General features: G+C 34.9%; 1 protein-coding gene across 1 annotated transcript in view; it reads left to right on the forward strand.

Moving 5' to 3' along the window:
• Positions 1-15,266, forward strand: part of LOC129228351 (soluble guanylate cyclase 88E-like) — a 173,237-nt gene that overhangs the window by 122,723 nt on the left and 35,248 nt on the right. The window lies entirely within an intron of this gene.

A 15,266-nucleotide genomic window follows, 5' to 3' on the forward strand; every position in this document is an offset into this window, starting at 1 on the left:
TTTTGCTAGAAATCGCCCATCAAGATATGACGGGTGAAAATTGCCTCTACATTTGAACGAAGCCATTGCCTGTTTGGTGATATTTTGATAGTTGAAATTGTAACCCTAACTCCAGTGGATGAACCCTAAACTCCAGTAGGTAGCGTTCATTGTTGACCAGTTTCTTCATTCCCCTGAAATGACAGTCTTACCAGTGAGACAGTTAAGTACCGGATCGAGTTCAGCCTTGTCACGATAAAGCCTTTTCCTGCTAGTTAAACATTATCAAAACATATCATCAAATTATCATGTCGTGGCACGAGTTTCATTGTTGAAACACGCGCGTTACTCGATCATCGGCTATTATATATATAAGAGGATTACTTTTTTTTTAATGCATATTGAAACACTGTACTTTAACAATGCAATTTTTCTGTTAAAATTCTTCGCATTTGTAATTTACAGAAACATCAGGCCTTCTAAATTGATAGGAAAACGATGTAAGCGTCATAAGTAGGGCAACCTCGCCTTGTCTTTTTTAGCAGTTGATAACATCACATCAGATATACATCAACAACATACATTTACGGGGTGGAATCTTCTGAATGTAAAATTAAAATTGAATGGTTTTAAACTATCAAAAAAAGTTGCTGGTAAAGATAAATGGGGTTTATCTCGTTGTACAGCTGCTGCTCTGATCACGTAAGTTCATAGAGTTCGGAACACGCAGAGCTAGTCCAAAGGTAATCAACGTTTCAATCATCGCCACATATTTATTTATTTATTTATTTATTTATTTATTTATTTATTTATTTATTTATTTATTTATTTATTTATTTATTTATTTATTTATTTATTTATTTATTTATTTATTTATTTATTTATTTATTTATTTATTTATTTATTTATTTATTTATTTATTTATTTATTTATTTATTTATTTATTTATTTATTTATTTATTTATTTATTTATTTATTTATTTATTTATTTATTTATTTATTTATTTATTTATTTATTTATTTATTTATTTATTTATTTATTTATTTATTTATTTATTTATTTATTTATTTATTTATTTATTTATTTATTTATTTATTTATTTATTTATTTATTTATTTATTTATTTATTTATTTATTTATTTATTTATTTATTTATTTATTTATTTATTTATTTATTTATTTATTTATTTATTTATTTATTTATTTATTTATTTATTTATTTATTTATTTATTTATTTATTTATTTATTTATTTATTTATTTATTTATTTATTTATTTATTTATTTATTTATTTATTTATTTATTTATTTATTTATTTATTTATTTATTTATTTATTTATTTATTTATTTATTTATTTATTTATTTATTTATTTATTTATTTATTTATTTATTTATTTATTTATTTATTTATTTATTTATTTATTTATTTATTTATTTATTTATTTATTTATTTATTTATTTATTTATTTATTTATTTATTTATTTATTTATTTATTTATTTATTTATTTATTTATTTATTTATTTATTTATTTATTCATTCATTCATTCATTCATTCATTCATTCATTCATTCATTCATTCATTCATTCATTCATTCATTCATTCATTCATTCATTCATTCATTTATTTATTTATTTATTTATTTATTTATTTATTTATTTATTTATTTATTTATTTATTTATTTATTTATTTATTTATTTATTTATTTATTTATTTATTTATTTATTTATTTATTTATTTATTTATTTATTTATTTATTTATTTATTTATTTATTTATTTATTTATTTATTTATTTATTTATTTATTTATTTATTTATTTATTTATTTATTTATTTATTTATTTATTTATTTATTTTGAATGCGCATTTACAAATGCATTGTTCTTCGAATGAGAAAACTTTGTTTTGTTCTGATGCATAATTTTAACCATGAGGAGTGTCATTGAAAGTAACACGGATTTCGACATTTCGTGGGACGAGTTACTACAACTGGGTAACTACTAATTTGACAAAATATGGATGATTGCAAAGAAAAATTCCATTAGGGCTACTCCACAACTGGGGAACTGTCGTAGACTTTTCACATTCGCTAAATAATAGAATTTTCAGAACTAGATAAGTTGATCATCTGAAGAAAAAAATAATTAGAGCAAGACAAGCTCACATACCTAGTTGTTCAGCACATCAGGATTGTAAAATTAGAGCAAAAATTAGGCAAGTCAGTATGTCTACTTTCATTGCTACTCGTCTTCAGATTCTCCAAAAATCGCGAAAAAACATTAGAGCTTTTTTTCGAAACAGCTTAATTGTATTTGCCTAGTTGTAGTGCTCCACCTCACAAATTGTAACAGCTAGTGTTAAAAAATATATATTGTCATCAGGGGATCCCTGAAGTTATTTTTGGGGGAGGACGAAAACTCTCAACTTGTCGAATGGAACTCCAAATTCTGGCGAATGATGATAATTTTTCCGAATCGTCAGACGAAATTTGCGGAATAAGGAAATTTTTGGGAGGTCGCAGTGATGTCCCATGACTTCCCACTGGGGTGCCATTGTCTGTAATTTCAGAAAGTACGCTTCTTTAGCTCAGGACGATATTCTTGTCACTCCATTATTTATTCATTTTGCATTTTATATCGTCTGCTACTCAGCTCATTCTTGAACATGATGAGGAAAATATTTTCTTTCAAGGTAAACGTAATACTTTGTAGAGTTTTTGTAACTTTATGTTTTTTTTTCCTGATTACTCTCATCATTTCACTTTATATATTCTGCAATGTTAAATCAAAAGGGTGCGCAGTTTCTGTTTTTAGCTCTTCTCATTTATTTATTCCATCTTGTGATCCTTTCCTTTTCATTTAGTGGGATCTGATCCCCTGATTATATCTCGCCATCGTTGCAGCAGCGCAGACGTAATAAAGCGATAAACATTCTCTGACCAGTAAATTAATAAATATAGCTTTCGCCGTCTATTGAGAAATATTCTTCGATGCGTTTCTGGATTCATGTATTGGTAACATCATTTCATTGTACATGAAACTGAAGATCGTCATAATGTGGTTCCTGTTTTGTTTTGTTTTTGTTTTGTTTTTTATCTTAAAAATATTAATATCTCGTGTGCTTAAAAATGCTCACTCAAACACACGCCTACACATACACACACACTCACACACCCACCTACACACACACACACATACGCCTACACACGCACTCACACTTCCGTCTACACACGCACTCACACATCCGTTTACACACACGCACTCACACATACGCCTACACACACACACACTCACACATACGCCTACACACAGACACACACTCGCATACGCCTACCCAACACACACTTACTCACATACGCCTACACACACACACTCACTTACATACGCCTGCACACACTCACATATACGCCTACAACACGCCTGCACACACACACTCACACGCCTACACACACACACACACACTCATTCACATACGCCTACACACACACACTCACATACGCCTACATTGTACATACACATTCACACACATGCCTACACACACGTACATACGCACGCACGCACCTACACAATAAAGGACATGTTCATGGAGGTTTATTGTGTGCAAGTTGCTGTTTTTGTCTAAAGAGAATTGTGTGAAGTCGAGAGGGTCGGGTACAAAAAAAGTCAATTTCGAGGAACAGGAGCTGAAAAAGAAATCCAACAAGTAGGGTCTTATCATAACCCGTGATTGTGAAAAACATAATTTCAATTCAAGATGTCAAAATTCAAATTATTATTATTTTGTTTATTTGTCTCTCCCAATGCAATCTTTCCACATAGTAACAGCTTGTGAATGAAAAGGAACCTCCATTTCGAATTGCTTGACTAATGAGTATTTTAGTGAACATTTTATATTTTATAGTCCAAATATTTAATAAATGTATCGTCTTCATCAACAAAGCTCGAAACCCAAGAATTTCAAGCAAACTTCTGAGAACCAAAGATCTATATTTAAAATCCAAAAGCTTGGGGGGAGGGGGGGGCGCAAACCCTGGCAGTCCTGCTTAACACGCGTTCTGCTCAAAACTTTAAGTTATCCAATTTACACTCCTTTGGTTCTCTCTGCCGTCTACCCAAATTAATTTTTGAACCGAGTCTCTTGAAATATTTTATAGAGAGTCCCCAAACTGCAAATACCGCCATCGTCCACCTGCACTTAAAAGGGGTTTGCTTCAAGCACAATAATAACGGGTAGTGCTTCATTGTGCTAATAAATTAATTGTCCAAGTTATGAATAAATATTCCCTTGGGAAAAAAAATTATTCTCTCAACTTCCAGAACAAGTTTGGCCCATCTTGCGATAGAAAAAAAACCGTTGCACTACTTAATAATTAATAGCTGCAAATCAAAATTGTCTTATTGTCAAAGATAGGAATGGCATATATATTTATCCGACTATTTATGATGATTTACTTCTATCCCATTAGACATAACAGCACGTGGAAAGGCGATTCCAGGCAAAACGGTTATTATTATTGTTGTTTTAATTATTTTTTTTCTTTTCGCTCTTTCATTTTGAAGTAACATTTTACTTACATAAAAAAGTGCATTAGAATTGAAGATAAGACATTGCTTTAATTTCCCCCCAAAAAAAACAGAAACACTCTTTCGAAATCCTTTGCAACATTTATTTCAATCCCATTATTAAACATAGCAGCGCGAGGAAACGCGATTCCAATCAAAATGTTTTTTTTTTCTTTTAGCTCCTTCCTTTTGAAGTTACACGTATTCTATTTTTTAGTGCATTAGAATTGAAAATAAGATGTTGCTTTAATTCTCACTATAAACAGAAACTCTTAACTCTTTCTACAACCTTTGCAATGGATCTCTTTCCTGATGTATAGCCGGCTACGTCCTTTCATAGTTTTTATTTCTTTTTCACAGAGTACCAAAGTAATCTTTCTGGAACTTCCAGTGAAAACAGAAAAAAGCACCTTTTTTTGAAGACAAGAACATATTTTTTTCACTGCAAGACGATTAATAACCATCTTTCGTTTCTAAACTTCATTTTATTTGTGAAACAAACTGCAAAAAATATCTATGCCAACATTTCTAGAAATAATTTCTCTCATTTCAAGCAGACGTAGCAACACTTATTTTCTTTCTGCAGCGAAACAATGTTTGACTTTTCAGAACTTTCATTTTTCAGTGGAACTTCGTTTTTAAGTGGTTATTTGCGCAAAGTAAAGATGAAAAATACTCTAATATTTTTAGTTTTTTTTTCCATCCTAAGAAAGATGAGCAGTACTTGAAATTCAGTTGCAAAAAGCAGAGTTAAACTACATAAAAGATTGTAGCCAAGTTTTTATTTCTTGTTACAGTTTGTACTTACGAAGTGAAGTCATTCTAACTAGACTTTTCCTCGTTTTTCAATGGAAAAGCAATACTTCTTTATGAAGCGGTAAAAGTCCACATTTGATTAAAGATTACTAGCTGCTCCCTTTTACTGCCAAGCAATATTTAACTGCCCGAAAAAATTGTCTCCGTCTTTCTTCTTGTGATACTTTATTTGCAAAACGTAAAGTTAAAAGAATATACTCATACATACCAAACGTTATCCTTACAGTCTAAAAAAGCCAGGGGTGCCCACCTGGGGGGGGGGGGTCATGCAGACTGTGCCACTGAAAATTTTAGGGGGGTGTTTTCAGTAGTATTTTTTTCCTTTTGGAGGGGGCTCCCGATTTGGGGGGGCTTCGTTGTATTAGGGGGGCTCTTGCTCTTGTGGGAGATAGGCACCTCTGAAAAAGCAAAGCAATGCTTGTAATCCTCTAACAAAAAAGTGTTTAACTACTAAACGGATTCTAAATTTCTTTTTCTTCGTTACGATTTCTATTTGCTTAGTAAAACCACTTAAACGGGATGCTTCTTCGCTCTTCAATGCAAAAGCAACACTTCTTTATAAAGCCCATAAAACATACACTATAGGCGACTGCTTCCTTGGGCAACCAGGCATTATTTAAGAACGTGAGATCTTATTTCATTTTTCATTTTTTATTCATATTTCATTTGCAAGAAGAAAATACAAAAAAAATAAATTATATCCGTTGAGTTTTTCTTACATTCCAAGAATGTTAAGCAATGGCAGTAGTACTTTTGTAAAACACCGCGTTTAACTACATAACGAATACTAACCATCTAAAAGTTTATTTCTTAACTACGATTCATATATCCAAAGTAAAACCCTGATTTTAAATTATTGGGAGGGTGGAAATTCAACATTTTGCCGAATGGAGCTCCGAATTTTTCTGAATGAAGATAATTTTGACGAATGGTGATAATTCTGCTGAATAGAACTCCAAATTTTGCCGAATGATGATAATTTTCCCTAATGGTAGTAAAAAATTCGCCGAACGATGATAACTTTGCCGAATGTAACTCAAAATTTTGACGAATGAACTCCTTTCTTCACCGGATGATGATAATTTTGCAGAATGGAACTACAAATTTAATGATGATAACTTTTCCGAATGAAACTCCAAATTCCTCCAAATGATGATAATTTTGCCGAATCGTCAGATAAAATTTGCCGAATAAGGAAATACACAGTGACCTCTCGTGGTAAAACCATTTCAACGAAATGTTACTTCGTTCTTCAGTACAAAAGCAGCACTTCTTTGTGCAGCATAAAAAGTATCTCAGACAGAGATAGAAAACAAGATGCTTTTAATTCTCATTAATAGAGCTTAGAATAATAGTAATCATTGCCCTACCTTGTACATTCCTTTTTATCTTAGAATGTTAATTGAAATTAAAGGTAACGAAACAAACTTTTGATACATAATTTTCGGTCGGATCAAGATATTTTATTTCTCATCGACAACGCTAGCAGCGTTTCATACGAAATCTGAAGGCCATCTGCGAAACATGATCTCGTCATTTGCGTGGCTGCTAGACGTGAAGTCTCTCTCGCAGTGAGTCTCAGTGAATCCCCAAACTGTGAGATTCGCATTATCATCGCTGTCATCGCTTTCTAGAAATTCGACCCTCATTTTTTTTTCTACTCGGACTCCTGCTTAATTGTTACATTAACGATCTGTCGGAACGCTTTGACGCTGCAAGCTTGATCGCGAATGTTAACTGTTTTCGAGCAAATGAGAAAAAAGAAAATCTGTTTAAAAAAATTTCAAGAAATTTCGGATCTCTGTAGTTAACAATTTACTTGCATAATAGTTTCTCAGATTCGGAAGTTATCTTGATACTGTCACAGGAAGCAGATTTTTTTTTCTTCTCTCATGCGCATGCTTCTCTTGCGTAATCTGTGAGAAAACTTAAAACCTCTCATTCATTAGAATATGCTTCGTTGCTTGAGGTTCTGTAGGATTCCTTCAGAATTTGTGTTCTTGAACTTGTCGATTTCTGCTTCAACCTTATTAATTTACCTTTATTGAAGCTTCTGCTGCGCAAGTTTTGAATTCGTAAAAAACGTGATCCAGCCTCAGCCTGTTGAAGAACAGTATAATTTATGGATAAATTTCTAGACTGTGATTCAGGAAGCATGCTGTTATGAATATCCCTATTTTTTCGAAGTTTTTGGAATTTCGGAGCACAACTAATCAGTTTTAAGGATTCAATTTGCATCAAAATATCCTGAACATGTTAATAACTCAATACCAAGGTAAGATGTGTACAAATATAAATTTTTGTTTGATTTAAATATCTTTGATTATTTAAAATGAAGAAATGGATAGATGTCCAAATCGCAAAAACAAAGCATGTCTAAAAAAGGGTTTTAAGATCAATAATTGTTGAGAGTTTAAACAAAATTAAACTGAATTGACTAATATGGGGAGATAACATTTCCAGGCTTATTGGCCGTGGTCTAATTGGAGTAAAAATTCCAGACGTTTCGGCTTGCTTTGCTGCAGCCATCATCAGTGGTTTGAGTTTGGTGAGACGTCTCACCAAACTCAAACCACTGATGATGGCTGCAGCAAAGCAAGCCGAAACGTCTGGAATTTTTACTCCAATTAGACCACGGTCAATAAGCCCGGAAATGTTATCTCCTCATATTGACGCCGGCCGTGAAAGCCTTAAACAGTATTGAATTGACTAATGTATTGGCATTTAAAAACAAAAAAAGTATTTCTTGCATTTCTATTCTTTTTATATCTTCAGTATTTTTTACTATGTTTCAAGTAGAGTGGTACCCAACCTACGGCCCGCGGGCCGTATCTGGCCCGCGAAGCTTATTCATGTGACTCGTCGTTGCATTCAATGTTATGAAGTTGAGAATATATCTTTCCTCTAGGCAAAAGGCAGTTGCCCCTTCTTGCTCCATTCTTGTTAAGATCATGCTTAGGAGTGGTTTTTGAGATTTTCTTAGCTAAGTTTTCCTCTAAAATGCTTAAAAAGAAATATATTATCCAATAAAACTTTTTTTTCAATTTGTAAACTTCTCGCAGGCTGGGAAAAATATGCTCGCGGGTCGGATTTGGCGCGCGGATCGGAGAGCCCTGTTTTAAGGTATGCTGCTCCCACCCACTGACGAAGAAGCAGCTTAATTGCACTTGTCTAAATGTTCTACATCTGACTCCAAATATAATATTTTTTGATTAATTTTTCATAGACATCTTTTCTTGCTTTTAGATGGTTTAAGTTATTTTTCGTCCAAAGAATATTACTGATCTAATGAAACATTTCGAATGTCCGTGAGTATTTCGCGCAGAGAGATCACCTGTAACTATTTTTAAATGTACGAAGTCATTCAAATGAACGAGTTGAATGAACGGATCAAAAGAATGAACGATTCTCTGATGAACGGATCATTAAAAAGAATGACATTGCCCACCTCTAGCTTTAATCAATTGCCCCACAGCGTTGTCATACCCGCTGTCTTTGATAACAAATTTATTATTCATGCATTTCCTATGGTGTGGTCCCTGTGGTCGCCCAATATTTCACCTTGTGACGTTTGGCCATGGGGATTTCTTTACGGTGTTGTGGATCTCTACACTGTAAAAACGATTCAGAAACGTTCCTGAAAAATAATAGGCAGCTGATGTGCCTATTTTCTTCCAGTAACAAATCTTGGAAAAACCAGGAACGTTTTTCGCGAAAACTCAGTAACCTTTCTGAAGAAGTGCGAAATCTCCCCTGTTAAAGCCAGTCATGTCTCTAGAACCTTCTAAAATAATTAAGTAGGTTTAGTGTAATTGATTAGAACCATAAAAATCAGAACGACCACAGCTATGTAAGGAGGAACCAAGCCTATCTCTTGCCTGCACTTCCTGCCTTGCAAAGCTGTAGCTATCCGTTGACTTTTTCGCTCTCATTGGGAGCTTAGTCAATCTGGACAGACCGTAAGCAATCTTAGACCGATACACATAATAAACACGCTCATTCAATTCTTAAACTGGTTGCTAAAAATATTTTCCACAACAGTGAAAAGTCTGCACGCGTGCAACTTATAGCGATTCAGGAAACTTTTTTGTGAAGATACTTGTTTTTACGGGGAAGTAGGTGAAAACGTGTGAAATCCCGACACGTTCCACGGAAATAACCAGTAATGTTTCGGAATTTTTTTACAGTGTACGACATGTTTCCGATATCTCAATTTTGAAAACTCGAATAACATAACGTTACAGGGAGGAGAAATTAATCCTCCTCCCCCACCCCCGGATGTGTGGAAAATATTGTGCATTGTATGCAGTACCTGGAAAATCTCGATGTTGGACGTATTGAACATCATTTGTTAGTCAAAATCATATTTTGTGAACAAAATTGATGCATATTTTGTCAGTTAGCATTTAATATCTCAATGTTCACAGTAATACACATTTTCTAAGCCAAAATTTCCCCTGGTAGCGATTTTTGGAACTTTTTTTTAGGGCTCGACCGATGGCATTTTTTGGCCGATGGGCCGATGCCGATTGTTGGCCGATTGTTCAAAGATGGCCGATGGCCGATGGCCGATTGTTTCCCTCAAATGGCCGATTGCCGATGGCCGATGGCCGATGGCAAAAAAAAAAGTAAAAAAAAAATAATTTGAATTCTGATATTTTTAATTATGTTTTTCGCAATCACCAGTTGCGACAGGACCCTACTCATTGGAGTTATTGTTTCTAGAAACTGCTCCTGTCCCCCAAACCTGCCATTCTCCTGGGCGGTTACGTGTGTATAGTTGTGTGTGTGTGTGTAGGCGCGCATGCATGTAAAGGCTTATGTGTGCGTTGACCTGTGCATGCACGTAGGCGTGTGTGTTTCTCTGCGTGTGTAAGTTCTTGTGCATGTGTAGACTTGTGTGTGCATAGACTTGTGTATGCACATAAGCGTGTGTGTGTGTGTGTATATGAGCGTGTGTAGGACATGGACACCACCGACCAGGAGAAGCGGATTTCGGGGGACATTGCTCAGGATCGGAGGAGTCGCGCTTGCGGAGGACGGTGGGCGGGAGTGCTGCAGAGTCGGGGGGAGGGAATAAAATCAGCGTAACGTCAAGGACAGTCAAATGAGAACAATAAGCAATCGTGATTGCTCAAAAAAAATCTAACAGAAATAAATTTATAAGTTTGTCAGGGATTTAAAGGATCATTGTGTCAGGCTAGGACTAGGTCGGCACGACATACGTGACCTAGAAGGTGTGTACGTGACAGGGCGAAGGGGCTACGAGACCCAAAAACTGCATACGTGCGTCCCCTAGCCCTCCGTGTTGACCGAAGGTCAGGCACCCCCTATAAATAGAACCCACCGGAGAGAAGGGGGAGAAGACCGAAGAGAGAACGACACAGTTGCGGTCGCGGAGGCTGCCGGTTTTTCTACGGGACCAAGCGAGGTCCGAACTGAACTTTAGGAGCGGGAGAGTTGCGCCCGTGATCCTGAAAGAGAACTGTAGAGACGGGAGAGATTGTGCCCGTCGTAAAGGTGGACTGTTACGAACGGGAGAGTAGTGCCCGGGTCCCCAAGGTGGATTTAGAAAAACCGTGAAAGACTGAGCACCGTATATGGTATCAACGTGTACATATGTGAATAGTTGTTGTGTACATAGATATAACTAAATAAATCGATATTTAACCCAGAATCTGTGTGTCTGGGAACCTAACTCATTGATTCAATTCTTCTTACTTCCTTTCTACGAATAATGAATTGTAATCACAAAAAAAAAAAAAAAAAAATCAGATTTCGACCTAAATTTCTATTTTATGAGTACATTCATATGTACCTAAAAAAATATTACCCTGAATTGTTCACATTACCGAAGTAGATCTATCAACAAAATGGTCATCTTAAACGACTATGTACTTCTGCCAACGTTCGTATAACTTTTAGAAGGAGTCCTGGAAGAAATTTATCGCAACCTCCTGTAAGGCCTCTAGCGCTGCTGCTTTAATTTCATCGTGGGGAAGAAGGCGACTTTCATGTTGAGGATGCACGGTTCGATTGGTCAATACTCTGATATGACAAACAAATAACATAACGTTTCGTCAAACTTAGCTCCGTGTGTCTTTTACCTGTTCCCAGCAAAAAAAAAAAAAAAAAAAATCAATGACGCCGCTTTCTTCTGCATCACAGAACTTAGCAAAAATGGCTTCCAGGAGTGTTTCCAAAAGTTATATGAACACTGACAGAAGAAGTACATACTCCCTCAAGGTGACCTTTTGAAGGTGGATGTGCTTCGGTAATGTGAACTATTCTGGGTAAGATATTATACAGCTTGTCCCCCGAACTTTTGGATCGTAATACGTACAATCTGTATAGGGTGTAGTTATGCTTCTCCTTTTTTGACTGCTGTACGATGGAAAACAAAGAACAAGAGAGAGAAAAAAAAAGAAGAAAAACAAAGAGACTGTTTGATAACCAATTGATTTGTTTTTGTTTTTGTTTTTTTTTTTAAATTGAACATATATATTGAACACTAAGATTTCATTAATATTGTAATAATGTATGGATTTAAGTACATTAAACATAGTTAAAAAACATTAAATTATGTTGTTTAATCATTCAAAAAAAATTAAGAATAAAACTATGAAACCGTCAACAAATTACACAATTAAAGTGGAAAGATTGCACGCAGACTTTTTTTAGTCATCAAATTAAACAAAAAAGGTAACAGATAAATTACAATGTTAAATCATAATAGGAATATTTTTATACTTATTTAAAATTTATGAATAGAAAAGTTTGCATTTTTTATAAAAGCAAAACAGTGACATAAATTATGCGGAAAAAAGAAATAGTCATGAAAAGAGCGAGGTTCTTAAAACGCAGCTACAATAAACAAACTCAATATTTACACCAAGTTAATAACTGAATACATATACTACTTGATCTGATGTTTGCACACGTAATATTGAACGCCTGTGATGCAGGGAGTGTTATTGCTGCTAATTTGATAAGTGTTTTCTTACTATAATTTTTCATTATTACTGTCTAGTTTTAGGTTTTTTTACTTCACTTTATCATGTAATTTAGTTTTATTGTGTTTTGGGGGCTCATTTTTGCTGTTATTGTATTCTTGAAGTGTTTTTGCATTTTTTGGAGCTAAGCCTAACATGTGGTGATCTCCTGGTTTTTGATCTTGTGTGCTTTATTGGGTGTAGCAACTCTGTTTATTTACTGCTGTTTTTAGTATTTATTCTGTGTTTTTTTGCATTTTTATCTTTCTGTTTTGCCCTTTGGAACATATTCACTGAGTAGAAATGGGTGTTATATGCATTATGAAAAAGGTAAAGAGTGGGAAGGGGGACAGGTGGATCTCTTGTGATTTATGTCATATGTTCTGCCTGTATAAGGGGGAAAATGAGTCTGTTTTTGAGGAGGATTATATTTGCACTAAATGTGCTGAACTCTCAGACTTAAGACTTAAGATGCTAGTTTTGGAAGCCCAGTTAGCATTAGGGTGTAAGCCAGTTGTAGAGGGTATAAATGTTCCAGAGATTCAGGGGGAAGTTTCAAGTGAGGAGTTAGATTGGGAAACTAAGGGTGTAATTTTGGGGGACTCTATGGTAAGGGAGGTGGGTAACACAGTTGGGAGAGTAAAGCGTAAGGTGGCTAGGTGTTGTTTACCAGGGGCTCGGGTAAAAGACGTTAATATGGTTGCTGAAAAGAAGGGAGTATTGAATAAGGAAGATATGGTTACTTTGTGGGTGGGAACAAATGATGTAGGCCACAGTAAAAATGAGGAGTTTTCTAGGGAATGGGAATCCCTGTTGGATAAAGCAACCAGCTTTTCGACGAATGTCCAAGTGGTTGGTTTGCTTCCCAGGTATGGAGTGCATAGGAGCTGGCTAAATCAACGTGCGAGGTGTATGAACTTGCTACTGAAGTCAATTTGCGAAAAGCGCAGTATCAGGTTCATTGATGTATGGAGTCATTGTAAACGGGATTGGATTGCTAGGGATGGCCTGCATCTGAGCTCTACAGGGGTCAAAATGGTTAGTGGATTAATTTTAAGGGCTTCGGAGTCAAAAAACTAAGTTGGAATGGGGGGCATGGTTCAAGCATCAGGTATCGAGAAAATGAAATTTTTTGGGGTATTGCTAGAAATGGAAATAAAGTGATGAACAAGAGTAGTAATGTTAACAATTGTAATTTAGGAAATTTCAGGGTGTTAAATAAAAGCAACTTAGGCATGCTTAAAGTTTTCTATACCAATGCTCGCAGTATTAGGAACAAGATGGATGAATTGAAAAGCATAGTTATGGATGAGAAGTTGGATGTTATTGGAATTACAGAGACATGGGCTACCGAATCTGATGCAGAGTTATTACATATTGCTGGGTATAATTTGTTCAGACAGGATAGAGTAGGTAAAAGAGGTGGTGGGGTTTTATTTTATGTTAGAGACAATTTTATTTGCAATGAATTGGTCATAAATGATAAGCCTACTGATATTGATATGGTTTGGCTGGAGTTGATGAGCAGTAAGGGCAAAAAGCTACGGTTTGGAAACATTTATAGGCCACCTAATTCAAACCAGGGACAAGATGAACAGATGTACCGTATTATTAGTGACATGTCCAGTAAGGGATCCGTTATCATAATGGGGGATTTCAATTTTCCGGGTATTGATTGGAATAATTTTTATTCTGGTAATGGCAAAGAAGAGGAATTTTTAAAAGTAATTGGTGACTGTTTCTTAGATCAAGTTGTAACTCAGGGAACTCGAGAGGAGGCAATTTTGGATCTAGTTTTTTGTGACATAGGTAGTTTTGTTCAGGGGTTGAGTGTAGGGGAGCATATTGGAGATAGTGATCATAACAGCATTAGGTTCCGGGTTAAATTTGAAGAGTGCAAAGATGATAATTTTAGGTTTGTGCCCAATTTCAGAAACACTGATTTTGTTGCACTTAGGCAGAGCTTGAAAGAGGTTATTTCGTCAGGGTTGGAAAATAGCGACGTAGATCAGCAATGGACGGAATTTAAGGATAAACTTGCTAAAACCGTTGGGGACTATGTTCCATTTAGGAGAAAAGGTGTTAGTACCAAAATTTGGCCCATGTGGTTCTCCAGGGAGACTAAAGAAGCTCTTAATTATAAGCAAGCCACTTTTCGTAAGTTTAAAGAAACTGGTCAGAGTGCGGAGAGACTCCAGTATAGTAAGGCAAGGCGAAATTTTAAGTATTTGGTACGGATTCAGAAAAGAGAATTGGAGCAAAGGCTGGCAGATGACATTGATGGGAATCCTAAGAGGTTTTTTGCTTACGCTAATTCTGGGAAAGCTCGAAACAGTCAAATTGGGCCTTTGGTTGATGAGTATGGAAATTTAATCCAAAACGATAGGGATATTGCAAATGTTCTAAATAACTTTTTTTTCCAGTGTGTTTAACGATAACTGTATCTCAACAGTTGACACTAACAAGACACAAGCTATTATACAGCTTGAGGATTTTGTATTTTCCAGGGAGGAGGTTTTATTTCATTTGAAAAAGATTAAAGCAACTAAAGCTCCGGGACCAGATAATATTTATCCAAAAATTTTAGTAGAATGTGCAGAGGAATTAGTGGATGTTATTTTGAATATTTTCAATGCTTCTTATAACTCGGGGACGGTGCCAGAGGACTGGAAGCTGGCTAACATAACGCCACTCTTCAAGAAGGGGTCTAAAGGTATTGTTGGGAATTATAGAACTGTAAGTTTGACTTCGGTGATTTGTAAGATTTTCGAAACTTTGATCAAAATTAAGATCATGATGTTCGTAGAGACTAATAGTCTGTTGACTAGTTTGCAGTATGGTTTCAGGAAAGGTAAATCCTGTACTACTAATTTATTGCATTTCTACGACAAGGTTACCTCAGCTTTAGATAACA

Source organism: Uloborus diversus, chromosome 8 (genome assembly GCF_026930045.1).
Source record: "Uloborus diversus isolate 005 chromosome 8, Udiv.v.3.1, whole genome shotgun sequence".
Taxonomy (NCBI): Eukaryota; Metazoa; Arthropoda; class Arachnida; order Araneae; family Uloboridae; genus Uloborus; species Uloborus diversus.